We start from the raw sequence: 6,000 nt of genomic DNA, 5'->3' as shown, positions 1-6,000 counted from the left end.
AATGAAAACACAGGGATTGTACAGCCTGAAGAGCCGCTTCTTCTGGGTTGGATCAGGGAAGGAAGTTTCTATTTACTTTGGAAGCAGAGCTAGTCGGGCAGGAACAGGCGAAGTCTTCCGTTATTCATTTACAGTTCAGGGTGAACAAAGAATATTTGAAAACCCTACAGATTAGGAAATGTATATTAGAAGACGAAACTCAAATTGTCTAAAAAAAATCATTCTGCGTTGTCGCAGTGGCTGATAAGGCAGGTGCAATGGAACAGAAGACTAGGCTACAGACATCTGTTATATCATGGAGTAAACAGAAAGGTGATAAATGAGTCTAATGACATATGAGTTGAGTTGAATATAAATTTAGGACAAAGGCCAAGCACTGGCCCACCCTATGAGGTCATTCAGCACTGAAATGGAAATTGACAGTAAAAGGTTTGAAAGGTGTAACAGGAAGAAAACCTCGCCAGTTGTACTATGAATCAAATTTGGGAGAGGGTGAAAGTAAGATGAAGAGAGAAAATGAAAGGAGGTAGAGTAAAAGGAACGAAAGTGGTTCCAGCTAGGGGTTGAACGCTGTAAAGAACCTTAAGTAATGCCTACAGTGCACTGCATGAGGTCCACTGATGGCACTACTGCCCAACGGGGTCTAATGACATATATCTCTGAAAATTCTCGCAACAGCAAATGTGGTGCAGGATAGATGGACATTATGCAAGAATTCTGAGCCAACCAAAGACATAAGTCTATGATTGCCGGGGAGAGAGATTCGAATTGGTAGTTAATCCTCGACAGAGGAGAAACTATACCAAACCGAAAGGAATCTCAGAGCCAGTATTATACCACTCGCTCGACTTGTTATACTCAGTTGCCTGGTAGTGCATTCCATGATGGAATGCGTTCGCTAACACCATCGAGTGCAAAAAAGATACACTTGAGTATCTGCATTTTAACCAAAATGGTAGGGGAAAAAAACCCTTTTGTTTGGTGATAATGCAAATGCTGTGGTGTTGTTGGGAAACAATACCATTAGTTATCTCAAAATCAAAACCAGTAACTCTTGGGAGGCCTGAAAGGCTGGCCTGAGTTTCAGGTTAATTAAAAGAAGGTACTATTCATCTTGGTCACATACCAGAAGAATTAGCTTACAGATATGCACCTACTACTTGGACAATACAACTGATAACAGAAGCATGTTGCGAGAGAAATATACTAGTATATTTGTAAGTTCCTGTAAATTGCACTCCAGCCTAATTCTTCTTCATTCAAGGGACAAGAACAAGGACTGGAAGCAAACCTCCTTCATTCTCTAATGAAGAGAGCGAAAGTGAAGTTGTCCTGAAGGGAGACTTCTACGGTGATAACAGGATACCAAAGACAACTAATTCAAGCTGAACTGGTTGTTCCCAAAACAGTAGCACTGGAGAGGCGTTCAAACCTCTTGGTGCTATCCTTCCTGAACAGATTGACGTATGTTCGGGTTCGAACTCTGAGGGAATAGACCTCCATAGAATTCCTTGTTTTCTTGTTCATTCCAGTACAGGCAGTCCCCCCCCGGGTTCGACGGGGGTTCCGTTCTTGAGACGCGTCGTAAGCCGGAACATAGTCAAAAATCCTAAGAAAACCTTACTTTTAATGATTTGGGTGCATTGAAAATTATGTAAACTGCATTCTTATGGCATTTTTCATCAAAAAAAACCTTCAAATATTGATTATTTTGCATTTTTGGTGTCATATTTCATCTGCCAGATGAGCGTTGTGGGCGTCGTAACCCAGGAACATGCGTCGTAACCCTGGAAAATGCGTCGTAACCCTGGAAATAATGTCTGATGAATATAATTGAAAAGCGTCATAACCTCGGAACGTCGTAAGCCGAGACCGTTGTAACCCAGGGACTGCTTTGTATACCAGGAAGGGAGAGAGAGAGAGAGAGAAAAAAAGAGGAGATTGACTTTGTGTTTTTTCCCGCTCTTCTCTGAACTTGCGATGTTCTCACTCTGTTAAACGAAGCGTTAATTTCCTACAACCGTTTCATTCGCATAAAAGCCGGCGAGAATTTGCCACGTCTTGCTACGCATCTCTCTTCTCTGTGATCAACCTCAAAAAGAGGACTACGCTGAGGACCTTCTCCTATCTCCTTCAGATGCCTTGTCCCGAGGAACAGCGACATCGATCTTTGACACCTGCAGAATAGCTATTCCTGGCTTTCACAGGTGGTTCTGAGCCACCAAATGCGACTCGGTCCCCTTCTCTCACCCTGCTCCACTATCATGATGGAAGAGAAGACAACCAATCACTGACTGGATGTACGACCCCCATTGGGGTTATACACCTGTACACGAATATATACCTGACACAGCCCCAGTTCCATGAGCAGCACCCTTGAAACCAGAGACCTGGGTGCGAATTCCTGGGGTCCAGACACTATATTTCGTAGATAGTGTCCAGGTTCCCGCTCTGGAAGGAGCAGGTGAGTCCGAAGACCAAAGCCAATTACTTTGTTCCCAGGGAAGGGATGCAGACCTTTAGAAGTCTTGAGGTGAGACTTCTTAAGGGGTGGAGAATACCTTCCTCTTCATTAGGAAGGGGGGACCCGCTGAAGAGGGAGGTTAGGAGGTGTCAGATGATAAAGACAAAAGATGATGACCCCATGAAAAACTCGCTACAACATGGGAAGGGAGGGTACTAGTCAGGCAAGGAACCCTCACTGATCAAGAACAGAGAATTAGTTCGTTAGAGCCGAGCACTTGGCTCGGCAGAGCTGTCTAGTCGAGGAGAGTCGAGTGAGCTGAGCAGATCACCACTACATAATTATGAGTGGCAATCATCAACGAAGAACCATCATTTCTTCCCAATTAACTGTTCTCCTTCAAGAAGAAGAATAAAGAGGAATTCTGTGTCTGCTACCCTATGTGTCCGGACCCTAAGGTCCAATATACGAGGATGGTACTTGACCATTCACCCAGAACGTGTTGCATGCAGTTCCAAGCTCAGCATAACTCCAAACCAGACTGAGGAGCGAGCTCACCTGCACTGGTAAAGGCTCGTCTCGCTACCCAAGCACTTGTAATAGTGAGCGCTCGACGAGCATTAGAATTTGTAAGAATTCCCTCGCTCGACGAGAAAACCAGACTCTTAAAGACAATAATCGGGCGAGACTTGGCGATATGATGAAGCTGAGCACTCAGCAAGCACCAGCGAAACCAAGGGATCCAGGTGCTCGGCGAGACCCGATTATTCTAATACTTATCGGGAATGCCCGTTGCCTGAGTGTTTGGAAATCACAGAAAACCAAATCACTCTGTAAACGCCAGGAATTCCAAAGAATTTAATAGCTTAGCGAGATTCCCGATTTTCGTAATAACAGTTACTGGGAATGTCTGTCTCGCCCAAGTGTTTGGGGATTATAGAAAACCATAACACTTTGAGAATGCCAGAAATTTCAAGGAATTCGAGCATTCAGAGATTCCTGGGTGTTGTAGTAACAATCACCAGGAATTCTCATCTCGCCCAAGTGTTTGCAGATTGTAGAAGACCAAAACACGGAGAGTGCTAGAAATTCCAAAGAAATTAAGCGCTTGGCAAGACCCCCAAATTTCGTCAAGTGATTATTGGGGTGGGACCCCTCCTTGACTCCCATAGAAATCGAGGAGGAACGGGATTAAAAACCAGTCCTAAATGCAAGCATTTAAGACTGGAATGCTAGTACAATTCAACAGAATATACACATGAGGCTCCCAAAACGCAAGAACCCATAGGGTACTGCGAATTGAAATCTGTCCAAAGGACGGAAAAAGCCCTCCTATTCACCTCGGCCCTCCCAGCGTAACCATAGGAAGTAGAGGAAATAGGTGAGGAAGACTGGACGCTCTCATTCGCCTTGCTAGCAGAACTAGCAGGATAAGCAAGTCACAGGCAGCCATCAACCCACAGCCACCACAACGCAAGTTTAGGAAAGAGTTATCGTCTGGAGAAACGCTTTCCTGAGGAGGGTTACAAAACTTGCACAGCAGGCGAAACGTTCTCCGCCACCGTGACCAGTCGGTCATGTGAACATGACCATCATCTGGGTTGAGGCCGAAACCTCTCAAGAGTACCAATGGGAGACTCCCTACCAGTCTCATTGCTTTCACGGTACTGTGGGACCATCACGTCAACCCTGGGAACAGAGCAATCACCGTCAAGGTGCGAGTTACCCAAGTGACTTGCTCCTTTCTTCCACTGTGTCTGAGTCGTGACAGTGAGTGGACTCAGCACCCAACATGGAACTGGTCTTAGGGGCAGAACCTCTTAAGACTAGCAGCAGAAGTGCGAACTGAAGTTTGCGCTTCTATAGCTCCCGACACACTAGGCCCTGTGGACAGCAAGACAGTTCCTGTTCCCGAAGGAACGGGGGAGCCAGCGGAAGACCCAACTTCCTCCTCAGTTATAGGAGGCAGACCCTTAGAAGTCCCGTGACGTGACTTCTTACGGGGGGGGGGGGGGGGGGGGGGGGGCGGGGGGGGGAGGAGGAAGGTGGAGATTTACCTTACCTTCTTCTCCTTCTTCAAGGAGCTTTGGAGCCTTAGAAGTCGAAGGGGTGGCAGGCTGATTAAAATATGATTGTTCTAAATAGGAAGATGACAACACTTGATGAGCTCTCTTCCTCCTCGACTTTTCCAAATTCTGCAAGACTTCTCTTCAGGGCAATGACGAAGGCTTTGTCCATTGACGAAACTCCAGGATAGCAGCGGCAAATGAATATGATTTCCAGCAAGGGAACGGTACACACACTTGAGGACCAATATCACAGCATATTACGAGTCACAGGTACAATTCCAATTTTAGGATAGTCAACACGAAGAGATATCCAACCATCTACTGTTATAATCAACTATCACCACTATTAACCTGTAAAAGAAGGAAAATATGATTTAAAAATAAAAATAAGGATACTCTTCTCGCATCCAAGGGCATCGCCCTCTGAAATGAGAGGAGATCCATCAACCACCAACACCATACCTTCATCCGATAGCTAGCAAAAGGACGAAGAAGAAGAGGAAATACCAGAAGTAACAAAGGACAAACATCTGAAGTTCCCTTTGGTAATTTCAAGCGTAAGTGTAAATTTCGGATGAATACATATCTCGTCCTAACGAAAAGGGCGAAAATATGTAATAAGGGTGTTGGCACACCCTTGCCACTGACCATTAACACAAAGCAGAAAGGCGGCTAGCAAAGCTATCACAAAAAGTGGGTTTGCATATTAATTATTAAAGTCAATTAATTATTAATATCAAACACAGTTATACATATTCATTCCAAATAACAGATTAAAGATCCCATCTGGAACATTGTAATTAACGCTAGTCAGCAAGAGCTCACAAACAGACGGTAGTTACCACCTAACCCCCTTGTTCAAGAATTTAATGGCCGTATTCCAGCCTACACTGAAAGTAATTCCTTATGTAAAGGACCAAGGGTTTGTATATCGTGTAGGAACAAACCTAAATTTCATAATCAATCAAAAAAGTGCTATTCAAGCATAGATTCTTTTAATCATCATCATTTGCTATTAGAACAATACAAGAAAATATGTATTCATTTTTTAAGCATTTGAAATATCAAAATATCCTTGTGCTGGACACCAGGTCATGTTGGAATTGAAGGCAATGAAATTACTGATAAATATGCAAAGAAAGCAGAATTAAATTATAAAAATAAAATGTGCAAAACATATTTTTATAATAAAATAATGTGTTGTTTATACTTACCAAGTAATTACATAGCTAAGTATTTCTAAGTACTGGTAGCTAAAATTCGAAAATCGCAGTAGCGATTCTTTTGTTTCAGTGTAGGTTGGCGTACCCCGCCCATTTATTAGGGGAATAGGTAACAACTCAGCAAAGATGCTCAATTTTATTCATGCCTTTTCCTCCATGACAGGGGAGGAGGGTGGGCTCCCATTCTGTAATTACTTGGTAAGTATAAACAAAACATTATTTTATTATAAAAATATCATTTTTG

General features: G+C 43.5%; 1 long non-coding RNA gene across 1 annotated transcript in view; it reads left to right on the top strand.

The window, feature by feature from the left end:
- LOC135224170 (uncharacterized) overlaps positions 1–6,000 on the top strand; it is a 124,189-nt gene that overhangs the window by 37,453 nt on the left and 80,736 nt on the right. The window lies entirely within an intron of this gene.

The sequence above is a fragment of the Macrobrachium nipponense genome, chromosome 10 (genome assembly GCF_015104395.2).
Source record: "Macrobrachium nipponense isolate FS-2020 chromosome 10, ASM1510439v2, whole genome shotgun sequence".
Taxonomy (NCBI): Eukaryota; Metazoa; Arthropoda; class Malacostraca; order Decapoda; family Palaemonidae; genus Macrobrachium; species Macrobrachium nipponense.
The sequence above is the reverse complement of the archived record's forward strand: the minus strand, read 5'-3'. Positions and strand labels throughout refer to the sequence as shown.